Source organism: Myotis brandtii, unplaced genomic scaffold (assembly GCF_000412655.1).
Source record: "Myotis brandtii unplaced genomic scaffold, ASM41265v1 scaffold21, whole genome shotgun sequence".
Classification (NCBI taxonomy): domain Eukaryota; kingdom Metazoa; phylum Chordata; class Mammalia; order Chiroptera; family Vespertilionidae; genus Myotis; species Myotis brandtii.
Genome location: NW_005357846.1, coordinates 3,571,297 through 3,592,439, shown reverse-complemented (window position 1 = coordinate 3,592,439; position 21,143 = coordinate 3,571,297).

Here is a 21,143-nt window from a genome sequence, read left to right as displayed (position 1 = left end):
ACCACATGTCCTCTATAACAATTGGAATTACTTTTCTGCTCACTAGATCTAGAATTCTCACTTATGTATTTCAAACTGCATCTTAATAGGCTCCCCACCTATTTTATTCCTAGAGATCCTGTGATCAATTAGCTAGTATCTCTGTTTAGGGTCGTGTTCTGATTGTAAATTCTCTATGAAGTGTATTAGATAATTGGCCCTATTTTTTTGCTAAGGGATAAGCATCTCTATTACTCCAGGATGTGAGGATTCCACTACTCCCATTAACATTTGGAAGCTCAGTTCCATAACAGCATCTCCCACCATCATCTCCAGCTTCCATAAGGACACTCACCACAGAGTTTCTAAGAAGGCTTAGAGAAAAATATTCCCCCAGCTTCCCTACAGTTAAAGCTAGTATTGGTTAAGCAGATTCCAACATTCTTTCAATTTTTGGATACCTTTCCTGCTCAGTATGTCCTGCAAATGTCTGCACCTCATTTCATGACTATAGTATGCTTGCCTTTAGTTCAACATCCTAGCATACTGTGAATGTTGATTTCCAGTGATTAAATCAACACAAATCATGTATGTTAAATAATTTCATTAAGTTCAATAAACTCATCCTATATCAGTCTTACATGGCATGCTAGTTGGCCTAACAACCTTAGAACCCCTCTCATTCATGCTCTTCAGACTCACTGATACAGATTGGCAAGATCCTACAACTCTTTCAGTGGACAGCTACTTCCAGACTGGTACTTGCACTTCTCCATTTTAAATTCCATTGGCATCTAGATCTTCTTCCGATACATGGAGACCTCCATGGAGGTCTGTGAGGCAAGTGTGCCAGCTTATGTAGACAGGAGCTGCTTTCATGAATTAGAGAGTTTCAGGTGTATATGCAGATTCAGATTTCTCTCAGGTTTATCTATTTCTTCCCTAATGTTTCCATCCCATGACACAGCCTTCCACACTTTCACTACCATTTCATTTTCTTAGCATAGAGATCTGGTAGAATAGCACATTCAATTAGTTGTACAATTCTACTGTGGTTATAATTAGGTCCTGGACTTAATCCTATATCTATAGGAAATTTTTAAAATCCTTCAAAACTGACCTTTGACAATTTCTACCTGAATGCTGCAATTGGCATCCAAGACAATTAGTGTTTCCTTGCCTATATTTTGGCTCTCTAGGATGTCCAGAGGAGTTACTTCATGTTACAATCTTTCTAATCCCTATTCTCACCACTGATCTAAATGCCACAGACACTTGCTCACAAAACCTTACCTTCCATTGGCACTTCCTTGTGTTTCTTTACTGTTGATCGTCTTTGAAATTTAAATGCCAACACTTACTCAATATCACCCCACCCTGCAAGAAGGATAACATGTGCTAGTAAAATATGTAAACCACCAAATCCCAGAATCTTAATTTTAAGATTTCCTTCTTGGGAATACTCCTGGTACCAATTACTCTTTTAGACAGAAAACAGATGGCATACCCTAACAGGATAATTAAGAAAAGCTTCATGCAGGCACCATTTTTTAGTTGAAGTTCACCAACAAGGAATCATGAAGCACCCCCGTGCTAGCAGGCAGTGGTAAGCTGCTACCATCTTTAGACTGTAAGTGGTAGGAGAAAGCTATAGCTGTAGAAAATCTATCCAACAGGAACTCAGCCCCTGCCAGTCTGCAGCATGGCATCAGACACCTAGGGAACCAAACATTATGACCTCTCCACAGCCCACTCCTTCTACTGGTGCCTCTCTCTGGCACAGTGTCTATACTTATGAGGAATGATTTTTATTGATACTATATTCTGTGTTTTATATTAAAAGTAATAAATGTACCTCTGTTTACTATGTCACTTATTGTCAACATAATTTTTATGCTTTTGAGCAAAAGGAACTATAATTTAATTTTCCATTGTTATAATTCTCCTCTTTAAATTAATTTTTAAAATATTAATCACTAATTTATTTTCATGGTTCAATCAATTTAAGACAATGTACAAAATTAAAAGAATGTAATAATAAATTCATAAGTAAACTTTAAAAAATGCTCTCCCTTACCCTTCAAGCTTCTACGACATTTATTTCCTCCTTGTTAGGGAAACACAGCATATAATTTTAATACTTTTTTCATAAACTCTCCTTCTATTATTCCCTAGACTCACTGACATCTGGCTTTTACCCTGAAGCTGCTCTTGTTAAGGTCAGTAATGACCCACCTTGTTAAATCCAATGGTTAAATTTTAGTAATTTTATTTGTCCCAATACTAATAGCTAACATGGTGGATTACTCACTCCTTCCTAAATAAATTATCTTAACTTGGATACCAGGATCCTACACATTGTTAAGTTTTCTAAATTTCCTATGTGATCCCTCCTTCTCTGTACCCTTTGCTACTTTCTCATATTCTCCAACCTCTTAATATGGAATTACCTGAGCTCAGTATTTTGTTCTCTTCTCTTCTCTGTCTTTATTTACTCCACTAGGGACCCAGTGCACATATTCGTGCACCTTGAAAGGAACTGTGGACTGTGAGGCTGAGGTGGGCACAGGAGCAGGTCTCAGGCCATCCTCTGTGCCCGAGCCTGGCTTCTCCCACCGCAGCCCCTCGTCTCCTGTCTGCCAGCAGCCCCGCTCCTGTAGCCGCTGTTCCTATGTGCTAACATTGCCAGACCCACTCACACCTGCTGACAGCATGGAGCAATTGGGGCCAGTGCCAGCAGCAGGTGCAAGAGGGGGCTGCTAGCCCCAATTGCCCCTCAGGAGAGGAAGAGGTGGAGAAGCCTTGAAGGGATATTGGGGCTGGCAGCCGCCACTCGCACCCACTGACAGCACTGAGCAATTGGGGCTGGTGCTGGGCGCCGGTAGTGGGTGCAAGCGGCAGCTCCGGCACTGGTTTTGGGTGCAGGCGCCGGCTGCAGGTGCAAGCACCTGGTGGGACTATGGTGTGTGGGAGCAAAGAATTTTCAGTAACTACCAGAGGCTCCCCCTGATGACAGTGACTGGCACCCTGCCTTGGTCTGGCACCCCCACTCACCTGCTCTACCATCCCACCACGGCCAATGCCCACCATGTTCCGTGCTCTGCCACCTGCTGCTGATGGCTGCCATGTTCCGTGTGTATCACCTGGTGGTCAGCACACATCATATTGACCAGTTGTTCAGTTGTTTGGTTGTTCCGCCATTTAGTCTACTTCCAGTGACTGGCACCCTGCCTTGGTCTGGCACCCCCACTCACCTGCTCTACCATCCCACCACGGCCAATGCCCACCATGTTCCGTGCTCTGCCACCTGCTGCTGATGGCTGCCATGTTCCGTGTGTATCACCTGGTGGTCAGCACACATCATATTGACCAGTTGTTCAGTTGTTTGGTTGTTCCGCCATTCGGTCTATTTCTATTTGCATATTAGGGAGGGAGATAGATAGATAGATAGATAGATAGATAGATAGATAGATAAACTAGAGGCTTGGTGCATGAAATTCGTGCACGGGTAGGTTCCCTAGGTCTGGCCAGTGATCAGAGCCAATCTATGGGATGACCGGTAGGGAGGGAGATAGATAGATAGATAGATAAACTAGAGGCTCGGTGCATGAAATTCGTGCACGGGTAGGTTCCCTAGGCCTGGCCAGTGATCAGAGCCAATCTATGGGATGACTGACAGGGTGATCAAGGCCCCCACTCGCACCCGCCTTGGCCTGGCACTACATGCTTGCCAGCTGTGCCCCCCACTGTGGTCCTGCTCTCGGCAGGGCCCATTGGGGCCAGCAGCACCTGCACTGCTGCCTGCTGCCAGCGCCACATCGCTGATGCCTGCCATGTTCCATGCTTCCCGCTGGTGGTCAGTGCACATCTAACTTCCAGTCAGTCAAACTCCGCCCCGTGGGAACAATTTGCATATTAGCCTTTTATTATATAGGATTAGTGGTTTTATCTAGTCTAATGGCTTTAAATAGCATATGTTAATTTCTTCCAAAATTATAGCATCAATTCATACCTCTCTTCTATATTCTAAACTTATTTATCAACTGCTTTCATGACACCTCTACTGGGATATTTAATGTCTTAATAATCTTTCCCCTAAATCTGCTCTACTTATAGCTGTCCCCAGTTGAGTTAATGACAGCTTTCCAGTGTTCAGGTAACAAAAAAACACAAAAACACACACACACAGTATAAAGTTGTCCTAGATTCCTGTCTCTGTCTCACATCCACAACACTGATACCTTTGGCTATCCTTTTCAAAATGTATTAGAATCCAAAATGTACCAATTATTATAACTATGTTGTCTAGGCCACCATCATCTCTTACCTGGGTTACTACAAAGTTGTCTTTGTCTTTACCCATACTTTCCTAAAGTCTTTTATCAACAGAGAAACCAGAATGCTATATTAAAATTCCTCCAATAGCTCTTTCTCTCATTAAGAGTAAAGACATATCATTTCTTAAAAGACCCTACATGAACTGGATCCTCATTAGCTTTTGACTTTATTGGATTCTACTCTACCCTTCACTCACTCATCTATAGTCAAACAGTGTTCTTGTTATTTCTAGAATATACAAGTATGCTCTGCCTCAGGGCATTAGCTGTAGTGTTCCCTCTTCCTGGAATACTCTCTCTCCAGACACATATTTGTTCACTCCCTCACTTCAGTCAAGTCCTGGTTCCAATCTTATCTTTCCAAGTAAACCTATCCTGACCACTCTATTTAATATTTCATCCTTCTCTACCTCTCACTCCTAACACTCTCAATTCACTTACTTTGTTCTTTTTTCTTTTTATTCCACAGCATTTACCATCTTCCATCATACCATATAATGCATGTTATCATTCTTTAATGTGTTTGCATTTACTTATGATGTTTATTGATTATTATCCATCTTCCTCTCCTAATAAGTAAATTCCATGAGGACTGTTATGTTTGTCTGATTTGTTCACTGATGTACCCCAAGCATCTGGTACATAGTAGGTACTCAGTAAGTACTGAATGAATGAATGAATGAATGAATAACTGTAAAATTTAGAGAGGTACTCAGTAAGTACTGAATGAATGAATGAATGAATAACTGTAAAATTTAGAACTCAAGAGCTCAAATACCAGTATGAATAACAGTAGATGTCAGCACTAGACATAGGTCCTCCCCTACCATCTCATGTATCATCATTGTGGACAATTTCATCTCCTTAAAGGCAGAACCTAGTAGGGCCAAGGAAAGTTCTTTAAATTGAAATCTTTCTTAAGACTTTCAGTTTGACTCTCAAAGATGCTGTGATGAAATGTTAAGCCTTAATTTATATTGTTCTCAGTAAAGTGCTTTTAGAGAGAGGGAAAAAACAACATAAGGGACAAAATTTGAGGGTGGTAAAGATGTCCTCAAGAACTAGACTTGAAGACATAAAATTCTTGTAAGTAGCTCATTTTTTGCTGTTGCTTTTGATCACAAGTATTAGTGTAAAATTTTCTAAATGGGAGAGTTGGGTATAGTGATTCTCTCTAACGTCAATCCACAAAAGCTGCATTAAATCACAAATCCCAATAGAGAAGATTCAACTACTTACTAATGTAAAAAACTTTATGAAACTAAACTAAAAAACTCAGTAGATTGTGTTTGGAATCTGGATATATTTACATTATTCTGTCATCATTTCCTTTGCCAAATCCTTATAGAATAGCTTTTAGTATAAAGTTCAAGTTTACTGACATGTTTTACCAAACCTTTAACCTTGTCCTTGCCAACATTTCCAGACTTATCTTCTGTTTCCTTCTTCCTTGCACCTTTTGTTCCAGCCATAATAACATTAAAATAACAGATTTCCCCTTGCCTTCCTGGCCTTCAAGTACTGTTATCTATACTGCGGAGGCTCTTGCCACCAATCTTTGTTTAGTGAACTCTTACACATCTTTTGGGTCTTAACACAAAATAAACCTTTTTTAGAAAAGCCTTCTCTGACTCACAGATTAGGTAAGATCCCCTGTTAGAGTCTCCTTTCTTTTATAACATTTTATACTTTTTGGAAGTATATATTTATTTATGTGATTCTTTGCCTTAGTTTTTTTTTCTCCCTCAAAAAACTAGACACTAGGTTTTATGATCACATTAATCATATTTACTTTTGTTAAATTACTGTCTTCACTTCCCTAGCATATACTAGGCCCACAATATATATCAAAAGAAAGAATGAATAAATTTATTAATTAGATAATTGATTCCCACACCCCACCTCTTGACTATGTTAGGTTCCCCTATTATGATATCCACTTACTGTAGTTTTTTACTTTATGGCAATTGCCCCACTTCCCCACCCCCCTACACACACACACACACACACACACACACACACACACACTAAGAACAACATGAAGAAGAAGAAAAACTCATATGTGATCTCTTCACTATGACATTGGTAAAGCCTGTCATGTTGCTTGGCACATAATATATTCAGAGCAAGTAGATATTAAGTGAAAGTTTTTGTTTATGCCTTTCAACACTTCCCTCTTAGGCCAGAAATATTTCTTACTATAAATCTGTTTCAGAAAATATTTTGGCCAGGTTATATTTCAGAGCTGCTACAGTTCTGAAGGCTAGAGTCAGTGTCCAAATTCTGCCAAAATGAGTTTTATTAATGAATTAAATAAAGTTGACATAATGGAAAAGGGAAATTTATTCTAAAATTCTATATTCTACATATCCTCAGTATCACTGAGTCTAAGAAGAAAGATCTAATTTGGGAAAGGCTATATTAACTAATTAAAATATAATGTAGCTTTTTCTGTAAGATCTGCTCTACCATCTCCTACTAGATTATATTTCTAAAATACAATTTGCAACAGGGTCAAGGGACAACAATCCTGTGAACTACTTGTAGGCCTTACATTATGTTAATGCTTCGTCCTCACCTGTGACTTTTTGTTACTCCCTAAATCTAATGATTTACTGAAGCCAGATCATACTGACTTGAGATTTTATAGTTTCAGGAATTTGTGAGCAAGTTGTTAAAACATTGGCAGTTTTTAAATTGGCTATCACAAGAGTATTTATACTACAGAAATTGATGAATGCTACAAATTTAAGTTTTTGTCCCCAGAGAGCCACTTGTTAAATATTTACTAACATAACACTGCTAAGTTTCCTCTTGACAATATCTTGATAATACTTTGAAATTACATTATGATGTCTATGCCACAAATTAAGCACCATATAAATTGACACTTGATGCATTATCTTTATCTTTGTATTCCCACCTACCATCACAGTTTTGGGACACAATATATTTCAATAGGTATTTTAAAATTAATGAAAAATATCTATTTTGGCTTATATGACAATATAACCCTCAGATCATATCACAACAACCAAAAAATACTGTAGTTCTTAAATAATGATATGGCATCTAAATTTTGGTCTAATTATTTTAAGACTTGAGAAGATAAATAAAAATTTCAAGATATTAATAGATGCCTTAAAGTATCAATGATGATATACACTGAGTGGCCAGATTATTATGACTACCCCATCAGTACTTCATTGGGCTACCTTTTGCCTTCAATACTGTGGCAATTCTTCTTGGCAATGACTCCACGATATGTTGAAATGTGATGCGAGGAATCTGACACCATGCCTGATGAATAGCACTGTCCAGTTCTGTGAGATTTGATGGTTGTGGAACCAGCTGCCTGATGGCTCTTTTAACTTCGTCCCACAAATGCTCAATTGGATTGAGATCTGGTGATTGTGGGGGCCACCTAAGCAAGGTAAAGTCTCCCTCATGTTCTTGAAACCACTCCTGCACAATACGAGCACCGTGGCATGGCGCATTGTCTTGTTGGAAGAAGCCATCTCCATTGGGATACGCCATCCACATGATAGGATGAACTTGATCAGCAATGATACTTAGGTATGTTGTGCTCTTCAGAGGTTGTTCCACACGAATTCAAGGGCCCAAATCATGCCAGGAAAACATGCCCCAAACCATAACACTGCCCCCACCAGCTTGAAGGGTTGTACTCATGCTTTCATGCTGTTTCCGCCAAATTCTCACTCTGCCATCTGCATCATGCAACTGGAAACGTGATTCATTGGACCACATGACTTTTTTCCAATGCTCGACTGTCCAATCCTTCTGTTCCTGTGTGAATTGGAGACGTTTTATCTTGGTAACTGCAGACAGCAAAGGTGTTTGAACAGGCCTTCGGCTTCCATATCCCATTTGATGCAGTGTACGGCTAATTTGCCTACAAACATCAGGTGGTCATAATAATCTGGCCACTCAGTGTACATCAAAAGGAAATGGTAAATAAAATTATGGGATATAAAGAATAATCTCACCTTGTAACAGGCACAGACTACTTAAGTATAGCATCTCTTTACAACACAATGAAGTTCTCCCTTGAAATTTTTAACAATTGTAGATGCTATTTGAAAAGTGAAGTGCTTTAAATATGGAGAAGTCACAGAAACAAGTCTTCTTTGTTATCTTCTTTTATGCTCCCTGACACCACAGTCCTGAGAGGATATCAATGATTACTCAGAATTGTTCTCATCCTTAGATCTTTTATTCTACTTTTCCATTTTCTTTAAATAGTTCTATTCTCTCGATGGGCAAGATAAGAATTAGTGAAAGAAACCATTATAATCCCTTTGTCCATTTTCTCCTGATCTGCTGTTATGTCTCTTTCAACCATGAACTAGTGTATTCACTGAATATTTAAATGTATCTTGGTTGAATAAACATATTAAGCCAAAGAATGGGAGATTACAAGAAATATAAATGCAATCATTACACTCAATTATAACTAACTTTCTCCCTAGAGAAAGGGCATAAGACAAAGATGCAACTATCCTTACTTCTATTTAACACTTTGTTCTATTACTAGTCAGTGCAATAAGACATGGGTAAAGGAGATAGAAGTACTGTAATGGTTAGATAAAATAAATGAAAATAGTAGTACCTAAAGATAACATGATTTTTTACATTGAAACTTCAGAAGAATCCACGGACAAATTTTTAGAATTAATAAATGACTTTCGCAAGGAGACTGTGTACAGACCCAAACACAAATTGTATTTCTATGTATTATCAATGAAGGTAAAGTTTTTAAATGTTAATTACAGTAGCAGCAAAACATATCATATGCTGAAATAAATCTAACAAAATATGCCCATAACTTTAGATTAAAACTCCAACAGAGTATGAGAAAAATTAGAGATAAATAAATGAGTATGTATACATGTCCACAGATTGGAAATTCAAAATTATAAAATGTCAATTATTCCCAACTTAATAGATAGACTTATTGCAGTTCCAAATAAAATGCCAACAAGGGTGTATTTATAAGTGTGTATATAAATGGACAATCATATTTTAATACCTATATGGAAATGAAAAGTAGTAAGACTAACTTGGTGATCTTTAAGAACTCAGGCATAGCTGGAAAACTTGCTCCACTTATCAATAGCTAAGTTATAGTAACATAAAAAATGTGCTATTGCTGCACAACAAAGTTTACCATCTATATATATAAAAGCCCAGCAACCAGAACAACAGAACAACTGGAACAACCGGAACGACCAGTCTTTATGACGCGCACTGCGGCGGCTAACCGGCCCAATCAGGGCCCCATCGGGTCCCCCAAATGACCCACAGCCCCTCCCCCTGGCCGGCCCTGGCCCAAGTTGGCCTCCATCCCATCAGGGGTGGGGCCGGCAAGTCTCGGCAAGCACCCCCCTGGCAGCCAGGCCTAATTGACCCCAATTAGGGCAGGCCAGCTAGACCCCACCCATGCATGAATTCATGCACTGGGCCTCTAGTATGAATAGAATAGAGAGTTAAAAAACAGACTCACCCATAAGTGCTCAACTAATTAATAACAAAGATGACACTGGTGCTTTAAGTTATGAGGAATCTTTTCAATGGTGATTCTGGGTCCATTATATAGAGAAAAAATGTATCTAGATCTCATACCTAACCAAAATTCAATTAAGCAGATCTAAATGTGAAAGATAAATCAATAAAACTTTAAGGATAAAAAGAGAAAAAACTCTTTATAAAATAAATAGGCAAATATTCTCAAATGGGACATAAAATGTACTAATCATAAAATTTTAAAAATGGATAACTTAGATGACCTTAAACTTAAGAATGTCTGTTTTTCAGAATTCACCTTTATAGCATGAAAACAAGTCCATATAATGAGAGAAGATATTCACTATATAGAACTGACAAAAGACTAGTTTCTAGAATATATAAAGTTTTCTAACAAATCAATAAGAAAAACATAGATTATCGAATAGATGGACAAAAATTTAAGAAGAAATTTTACAAGAGAAGATATCCAAAATACCAATAAATTTATGCAAAGATAATAATCTTCATTGTGTATCAGGACAATATAGATTAAAATCACAATGTGATACCAATAAAACACACACCAGAATAAAGTAAAAATGATAGAAAATGTAAAGTTTTAAGATATGGAGTACCTGGAACTCTCATAACCTGCTGGTAAGAGTACCAAACCATGCTGTAAACCTGCATAGCAGAATTTACCAAAGCTAAAAATGTGTATACCTGATGACCCAGCAATTCTACTCTTGGGTTTATACCTCGTGCAGTGTGCATGTTTGCCAAAGATATGTATTAGAACGTTCATAGCAGCACTATCATAATTCCTCCAAACTGGCAATTACCCAAATTCCTATCATTGGGTAAAATGCATTACAGTCACAAGATGTAATGCCATAGCACAACAATAAGAATGGATAATTTCAAATACATAGAACAATATGGATAAATCTAACAAACATAATATTGAGCAAAAGAAATTGGAAAAGAATATATATAGCAAGGTTCCATCAATATAAATTACAAAAACATAAAAACTAATCTATGCTGTTAGTAGTCAGAGTAGAGATTACTTTCACAGGGGTAGTAACTGGAAGGAAGGGGAAAGAAGATTTTGTAGGGTTGGTAATGATCTGGGGTATTTGTATTGTTTTTGAATTTTGTTTCAGAGCCAATTAGATGAGGTTATTTAGCTATAAAAATTCATCAAGCTGTACACTCATGATATCTGATCTTTTCTAAATATTGATTAAACTACAATCAAAAGTTTTTTATAAGACTGAAGGTTATATTTTTTTTCATCTCAGTATCCCTAATTTTCATTGTGTAACATATTTCTCTTTCATTCTATTGTATATATTTTCTCTTGTAATAATAAAGTTTTGTGTTTATTAATAGAGAAAATTCCAATCCAAGCTCTGCTCCATATACACATCTTGCAATATATAAAATGAGGGAATTGTACAAGCTATTTAATTTTGAAATTTCCATTTCTGGAATAAAAACCAGAAGGTTCATATTTAAATAATTTTTATTAGAACCAACCATGGCAAGAAAGTAGATCCAACATGTGTGCCCTAAATTATTCCAGCCAGGCCTAATTGACCCCAATTAGGGCAGGCCAGCTAGACCCCACCCATGCATGAATTCATGCACTGGGCCTCTAGTATGAATAGAATAGAGAGTTAAAAAACAGACTCGCCCATAAGTGCTCAACTAATAAATAACAAAGATGACACTGGTGCTTTAAGTTATGAGGAATCTTTTCAATGGTGATTCTGGGTCCATTATATAGAGAAAAAAATGTATCTAGATCTCATACCTAACCAAAATTCAATTAAGCAGATCTAAATGTGAAAGATAAATCAATAAAACTTTAAGGATAAAAAGAGAAAAAACTCTTTATAAAATAAATAGGCAAATATTCTCAAATGGGACATAAAATGTACTAATCATAAAATTTTAAAAATGGATAACTTAGATGACCTTAAACTTAAGAATGTCTGTTTTTCAGAATTCACCTTTATAGCATGAAAACAAGTCCATATAATGAGAGAAGATATTCACTATATAGAACTGACAAAAGACTAGTTTCTAGAATATATAAAGTTTTCTAACAAATCAATAAGAAAAACATAGATTATCGAATAGATGGACAAAAATTTAAGAAGAAATTTTACAAGAGAAGATATCCAAAATACCAATAAATTTATGCAAAGATAATAATCTTCATTGTGTATCAGGACAATATAGATTAAAATCACAATGTGATACCAATAAAACACACACCAGAATAAAGTAAAAATGATAGAAAATGTAAAGTTTTAGGATATGGAGTACCTGGAACTCTCATAACCTGCTGGTTAGAGTACCAAACCATGCTGTAAACCTGCATAGCAGAATTTACCAAAGCTAAAAATGTGTATACCTGATGACCCAGCAATTCTACTCTTGGGTTTATACCTCGTGCAGTGTGCATGTTTGCCAAAGATATGTATTAGAACGTTCATAGCAGCACTATCATAATTCCTCCAAACTGGCAATTACCCAAATTCCTATCATTGGGTAAAATGCATTACAGTCACAAGATGTAATGCCATAGCACAACAATAAGAATGGATAATTTCAAATACATAGAACAATATGGATAAATCTAACAAACATAATATTGAGCAAAAGAAATTGGAAAAGAATATATATAGCAAGGTTCCATCAATATAAATTACAAAAACATAAAAACTAATCTATGCTGTTAGTAGTCAGAGTAGAGATTACTTTCACAGGGGTAGTAACTGGAAGGAAGGGGAAAGAAGATTTTGTAGGGTTGGTAATGATCTGGGGTATTTGTATTGTTTTTGAATTTTGTTTCAGAGCCAATTAGATGAGGTTATTTAGCTATAAAAATTCATCAAGCTGTTCACTCATGATATCTGATCTTTTCTAAATATTGATTAAACTACAATCAAAAGTTTTTTATAAGACTGAAGGTTATATTTTTTTCATCTCAGTATCCCTAATTTTCATTGTATAACATATTTCTCTTTCATTCTATTGTATATATTTTCTCTTGTAATAATAAAGTTTTGTGTTTATTAATAGAGAAAATTCCAATCCAAGCTCTGCTCCATATACACATCTTGCAATATATAAAATGAGGGAATTGTACAAGCTATTTAATTTTGAAATTTCCATTTCTGGAATAAAAACCAGAAGGTTCATATTTAAATAATTTTTATTAGAACCAACCATGGCAAGAAAGTAGATCCAACATGTGTGCCCTAAATTATTCCTGTCATCAGTCTTTTCAACATAACCGGAATATATAATTTTTCATATTTATGATGGAAATGCACTCATTTGTCCAATTTTTCAGTCTTTAAAAATATTGTTACATATTTAAAGCAAATACCCATGTTGGAAAATGTTATGCCTATTTCTCTAATGAAAATTTCATACTGAATTTCTCAGAAAACCAAGTGGACCTTTTTTTAAAAGGAAGAAAATAAAAACCAATGCTCAAAACACAGAGGTGATCTAAAAATAACCGTATATGCTGCATCATGAATATTGAGATTAGGATTTTTACAGTGATTTTGTTATTTAAAATTCCCTTAGGCTCATGTTCCCAAAGACTACAAATGTTCAGTGTTTTATATATTACAATCCCACTTTTATTATATTTGTAAGAAAATTATTGTCCTGGTATCTAAACTAGGAACTTTAATATCAGATGAAAGGGAATCATTGAATATTTTTCACATTACATACATTTTATACTCTTACACACTCATTCACATGTTCATGCAGAAAATACAGACACAAAATAAAATAACACAGTTCTTCTAGTTATCTTGACATAATTATATTATTTCACTCACATTTCTAACTCATTTATGACTTATAGTTACAAAATTTATTAAATTTCCACTACTGGCTTTGGTATACAAAGATAGAAAAAAAAGTTCATTATACAGCACTAACAAAAATAAACGGAGCTGGTTAATTTTTAAGATCGTTTATTTTATTGAATCCATCAGATACCTGATGCTAGATGACAATCAAATAACCCAAAATTGAAATTACAGGAATCTCCAAGGAGAAATTGAATAGGAGTATTTGCTTGCCTATAACAGATGTCAAATGCCATACAAGCTGGTAAGAAAAAATCAGCAGAAAATCTTTTTAAAATGGCAAAAGACTCTGTGAGAGTTAATGTGAGTATAGAAACTTTGGATGTTATAGACATGAAAGTAATTCACACCCACCTGAAGGATTTTTTATATGGACTTCACTTGATACTCTCAAAAAAAAATGGTTAAAGCACAAGAGTCTACAGAAAGTCAATTTATTATGCAACGGTGGAAGAGGAGAAAAGTAGCTACTGTGGAAAAGATACAAATTCTCACTGGGACCCTTCTTACATGGAACAAAAGCCTACAGCTGCTAAGGTTAGCGTAACAAACACTGTCACCCTTGAGCCATAGAGGAGAACTCATTACAGCTAAAGGAAGATAAGCAGAAAACAAGGACTTGAACCTGGGGAAGAGATGGGAATACATCCTGAGCCCAGACAACAAGACTCCCTATTGCCAGAGGAAGGGTAGCATTGCTGAGAAGATTCCATCTATGAAACCAAGAGCATAGCAGCTGCCTAAGACTGAGGCTGGGCCAACAGCAGACATTCCCCTCACAACTCACCACCACCCACCTAGCAAGTGTTATAAAAAGAGCAATAGCAATCTAATCCTGAGAAAAACATCAACAGAAAGATGTCTCTAGAGGTGTAATAGAAAGACCTAAAACTAAGGGAGGACTGCACAATGGGAAAACTCTGGAAGATCATTCCTCAACCTAAACACAAGGTAACTCAGAGACATTTGTAGCTTGTGGTGCACTGAGGGTAGCTATTGCAACAACAGTTCAAACCTCAATTCCTGACTAGACTGACTCAGCCTTTGACACTAGAGACTTTGAAAAATGTGTGTGCATTCCCAAGCATAAATATTATGTACCTAATTTTCTACTATTCTCTATAACAGTGATGGTGAACCTTTTGAGCTCGGCGTGTCAGCATTTTGAAAAACCCTAACTTAACTCTGGTGCCATGTCACATATAGAAATTTTTTTTTATATTTGCAGCCATAACTCTGACACGCGTGTCATAGGTTCGCCATCACTGCTCTATAAGATACCTGGATTTCATCTCCAAATTATAAGACACAGGGGACCTAGAAAAGCAATACATTGTTAAGAGACAAAGCAACCAAGAAAATCAGAGTCAATATAACATCAGACAGGAAATTAAAAATAAATATAATTAATAAGTTGAAAGCTATAGTGGAAATGATGAACAACATACATGATTAGACAGAAAACTATGTTAAAAAGACTATAGTGGAAATGCTAAAGATGAAATATGTTCTCCCATTCAGTGGGTTGTCTTTTCATTTTGTTGATGGTTTCCTTTGCTGTACAAAAATTGTTTAGTTTGATGTAGTCCTATTTGTTTATTTTTACTTTTGTTTCTCTTGTCCAAGGGGATATATCATAAAAAATATTGCTATGAGAAATGTCCAAGGTTTTATGCTTTCTTCAAGGATTTTTATAGTTTTGATTCTAACATTTCTATCTTTAATCCATTTTGAGTTTATTCTTGTGTATGGTATAAGTTATTGGTCTAATTTCATTTTTTGCACATTATCTGTTCAATTTTTCTGACACCATTTATTGAAGAGACTGTCTTTATTCCATTGTATGTTTTTTTTCCTTCTTTGTCAAATATTAATTGACCGCAAAGGCATAAGTTCATTTCTAGGCTCCCTATTTGGTTCCATTGATCTATATCAGTGATGGCGAACCTTTTGAGCTCAGCGTGTCAGCATTTTGAAAAATCCTAACTTAACTCTGGTGCCGTGTCACATATAGAAATTTTTTGATATTTTCAACCATAGTAAAACAAAGACTTATATTTTTGATACTTATTTTATATATTTAAATGCCATTTAACAAAGAAAAATCAACCAAAAAATGAGTTCGCGTGTCACCTCTGACACACGTGTCATAGGTTCGCCATCACTGATCTATATATTTGTTTTTATGACAGTATCATGCTGTTTTAATTACTTTGGTCTTGTAGTATAGTTTTATATAAGGTAGCACAATTCCTCCAACTTTGTTTTTCTTTCTCAATATAGCTGTGGCAATTCTGGGTCTTCTGTGGTTTCATATAAACTTTTGGAATATTTTTATTCTAGTTCTGTGAGTTATGCCATTGGTATCTTGATAGAAATTACATTGAATTTATAGATTTCTTTGGGTCGTATGGACATTTTAATGATGCTAATACTTCCTATTCATTCCATCCTCTTGAGTTTTTTGGAATAATATGAGGATAGGTGTTAATATTTGAATATTTGGTAAATCCACTGGTAAAGCCATCCAGTCCAGGACTTTTGTTTATCAAGAGTTTTTTTATTTTTTAATTACTGCTTTATTTTCATTAGTTGTAATCTGTTTGTCCAGATTCTCTGATTCTTCCTGATTCAGTTGTATGTTTCTAGGAATTTAATCATCTTTTTCAGATTGTCTAATTTGTTGGCATACAGTTATTCATAATATTTTTATAATACTTGGTATTTTTGGTGTCAGTTGTTATATCTCCTTTTCATTTCTAATTGTTATATCTTTATCTTAATGATGTTATAAAACCATATGCACTTGCCTAAAGTTGTATAATTCTACATTAAAATGGTTGCTTGTATTGTGTCTCAATTGTACTTTACTTTTTTAAAAAATCGGGAAAATTTTATTTTATTTAACAAGCCATTCCCTAATGGCCCCTATTTAAATTAGCCTCCTCTAAAAAATAGCTCAATTAAATTAAATGTTCAGTAATGTGGCAGTACTAAATCAAACGTAGAACATTTTCACTTATCTCTATGCTGTGCAAGGCAATTACTTTATAAGTAAAAAGCTTGCAGGATTTTTCCCTCAATAAAACATGTTAAGTGAAATCAGTATGAATAAAATAAAGGAATATGTATTATATAGTAAAAATTTCAGGAATATATCATATAGCTTGATTATCTTACATAGCCAAATATGCCTTCTCACCACATATTTGCATTTATGTAACTGTTTTTCAGGAGCTATGGCAAAGCCAGTATTAGTAACTATGGCAATTAAAAGTGCATTAGCATCCCATGTCTGTAGCCTTTTGAAAAATTGCATAATGAAATTTGTGCATTTATCTGAACCACAATTTGTATCAGAATGTATCATTATAGATAACATAGAAACATGAAGGGAAAAAGACTCTCCTTTTTTTAAATAAAAACAGATTTTATAAATAAAAGTTGTTGTATTTCAGTTACAGAAGACATTACTTATCATAACCATGGCTATTGGATGATAAGTAAAAAGAGATGCAAGTGTTAACAAGAAGATGCAACAAAGAATTTTAGAACCATGAGTATTTCCAAACCCCTCAAAGAGGCATAGAAAGATAGAAGCCATGAAATATAAGCTTTCATTATTAAAAACCACTGGGAGCCATGGGAAGAAGACACACATGTCTGAGTTAATAGCCCTTTGGGAGCTAACATATTTATATTAAGACTACATACATCTTTTTGGTTCCTCTACCTGAGTCTCCAGTACGCAGAAATCTGTACTATAGCTATCTTCTTCGTCAACTATTCAAAACACTTTTTTATTGTCACAAATTCACCACATAATTGGTCTTTCTGCCTTAATTAATTTAAAATACATGTAATTTCAAAATTAAAGGACAATAGACTCAATTTTCTAATGACAGGAAAGTGCAATTTTCAGAGGTGGAGTTGATGGGTTTTGACTAGACTAATGAGCTGTTAAGGTCCTTTAAACAATCCATTAGTTGCTAACGGTTTTAGGGACATCTGCTGATGACACTGAAGTTGATCAATTTTAGGTGCAAATTTACTGTTGGGAAATTCAACACTAAATCACTCAAAAATTTAAATGAGGTTAATGTTTGCATGTCTACCTTTTTTAATAGAGCACACCTTTGATTTTTCTTTGTCAGTCTCAGTGCCAGAAGTATAAAAATGGACAAGGAGAGAACAAAATAAGGAGAAGAAAGTTAGTAATTTTTTTATACTTTAAATTGAAGCTCTGATTTGCAAATTTTAACACAAAAGACAAGTTAATTTGATAATACTTTTCTGCAAATTTGAGACTACTCGTATATAAAATTAACATTTTTATAATATAAAGCTTTACTACCTAAACGGGAAATTACAAAAATGTCCTCCTTCCAAATTTAATCATACATGTAAAACTAATATATGCCTTTATTTTTCTAAAGGTTACTCATTTGAACTCTGAATAACTATCCCACAGTGCTGAAGACATTCAGCCTTACTCAATTTTAATGTGCCTGTCCTCTGATGAAGGCAAGGTACTTGGACCATACCCAATGCCAACATTCCGAGGCTCAATTTCTTTAGCTCTAACATAAGTAATAAAAAAATTACCAGAATGACTGTGCTATCACTCTGTTGTGGTACTGAATAGGATAATGTATGTAAATCACTTAGCATGCTGCCAAGCACACTGTAATGAAATTTAGCTGTTTGGCAGCTACATATATGTTCATCAGCATTAGCTCTACTTAGAATATATGACACAGATTATTGCGAAACAAAAGAAATAAAAAAACACGAAACACACCAACGAAGTCTATTTTATACTGAATGATTTAGTTCCTTGTGGGTCTTTATACAATACCTATAATGGTAAAATGATAACGCACTGTAATGTAATAAATGGAATGAGTCATGATATAACTAGAAACACCCAAAACTAGCTGTGTGCATACCTGTTTAACGTGTGTGTGAAGTGTTAATGGAATATTCTTGTAGGAATTCCAAGCTAAAATTCAAAATAATGATAGGATCCAGATTGGAGTTTAGACATAGAAACAATATTTGAAAAATTTAGAAGAAAGAGAGGTTTTCTTTTTTTCTTGTTTTTGCTATCTTTGAGGTTGTGGGCTTGGTGAACATCCACAAAACAGATTTCAGAAGGACAAACGGAATGTAGGTGGACAACATAGAAAATAAAAGAGATAATAAGTATAGATTAAATCAAGTGTCAAAGGCATCCTCGGTGTCCCATCCCATGTGATTTTAAAACAAAAAAACTGGTTGCTTGGGGAGCAGAGAATCCTTTTCCTTCAGTGTTGTAAGCTCTAGATTTATTTTATCAGAAACATTGATTGAGACCCTCCTTATGTTAGGCTAATAATAATATAGTAATACTAACCAGGTGATAGTAATAGCTTAATTGCTCCTCAGAGATCATGTTTTCTGGGATTAGTGGGAAGTAGAACTTTCAGGGTATTATTCTTTTCCAGCAATTCAAATCTCTTAAAGTAAATTCAGTGAACAGGCTTCTGAGAAGCTATTCCATTAGAAAAAAACAGTAGTACTGTCACCACACAGAGAGATGGTTGGGGTTTAATGGACCTTTTCATGTCCCTATCTCCACCACACAAGGAAGAAGCATCCTCTACAACTCCATAACCCAGCCCTATACATGCTGCTCTGCTTGAGGCTACACCAAGACAGATTTTTAAGTATCTCCTAAATTTGGTAGATTAAATGGCCACTCAGCAGGCTCCCTAAAGAAGATATTATGGAAATTAGAATGCCCTTTAAAAATCAGATAAATCCCTACTAGAACTATGTTCCATCCTCTAAGCCATTTGCCTCACTAGGCAAAAAAATAAAAATGCTTATGGGCAATGCCCCTTGCACTGGGAATATCCACAGCAAGAATGGCTTTTAGAGTTGATTAAATGCTAAAGTGAAGCTTTTTGATAACCATGAGAGCTGACTATTGTAAGTGTACTCCAGTGTCATGAATATTACCGCTAATACATGATAAGATTTTTTAAAGGACATAATAAAGTGTAATAAAGAGTAGATCACTTCCTTCCCTTTTGAGGTTTGGAAAGAGCTATCATCTTTTCCTTTGGTCTTTACAATGATGGCAAAAGGGAAGTCCTTTTAAAGTGAGTGACTTGGCCGGGGAAGTTATATAATGAGATTAATAGCTTAAATAAATGGACTGTGCAATAGGTCATGATGAGATTAAAGATATTTTAATATCAAAAAGGGCTTTGTGGCTCGCTGGGGAGAATACAATTGAACATTTGAGGGCTGAGATTGACAGAAACTTTTGTTGATTAATAATGGTGGGTGCATCTTCTGAACACTGCTTAGCTTGAAAGATTGTGAGAACAGCACTTTCTTGTATTAAAATAAAAATGCAATATCTATGAGGAGAATATACTATAGTGAAGTGAATTATTGCACTTTGATCCAAGGTATCAAATACTATTTCTAATATTTAGTTATTTAAAATCAAATGTATGTATTAAAAAGTGAATTTTACATATTTGAACAAATATGTATTGAAAGGATAGTGGATTCCTAATGGTCATGAATTCTTTCTTTTTTTTTACATTTGGGGACTGGGTATTATCTAATCTAAACTAAATTATGTATTTTTTATTAATGAGATAAACAGTTTATTTCATATTTATATTAACAACATTGATAATTATTATCTATGTTTATTGAACATTTTCCAAGCATTGCACTAGTATTTTAATAGTGTGGTTTCATTAAAATCTCACAACAATGCAATAATGTTTATTAGTAAGAAGTACAAGAACTAAGACTGAAAAATTTATATAGAAATGTAACATATATTAATTCGAAATGTAATATATCATATATAAGATATATAAATGTAATACATATTTTATATATAATTCCCAAATTTAAAAAGGGAGAAGGCACTTATTTCTAAAACGCTGCAGTAGTACTTAAGTTTTTGGTAACCCAGTGTCCATGCGCCCTCTTAAATAACAGCACCCTTTTCTAGTGGCGATTACTCACTCATTTCCTGTAGTATTGAAGGTGACTAAAATGTAGTCAGATCTGCCTGCCCACCACCCCAGAGGAACTCAGGCAAGGAGTTCCCTCTTCCAGAGTTTAGAAGTTGACCTACACAAAATAGGACAAGCAAATACAGCTGGAAGTATTCCTGGTGGTGCAGCAGCAGCCATCTCAGGAGAGGTTTCATTTGCTTCAGGATCCTCACTGAGCTTCTGCTTCTGGGTCTTCTCACCTGAGCCCCCTTGATCCTGGCTCACCTGCAAGATTTGCCTCCCAAGTTGCTGTCAATTTTTCTTTTTTATTAAATCTTTATTGTTCAGATTACATTTGTTCCTCTTTTTTTTTCCCCCCATAA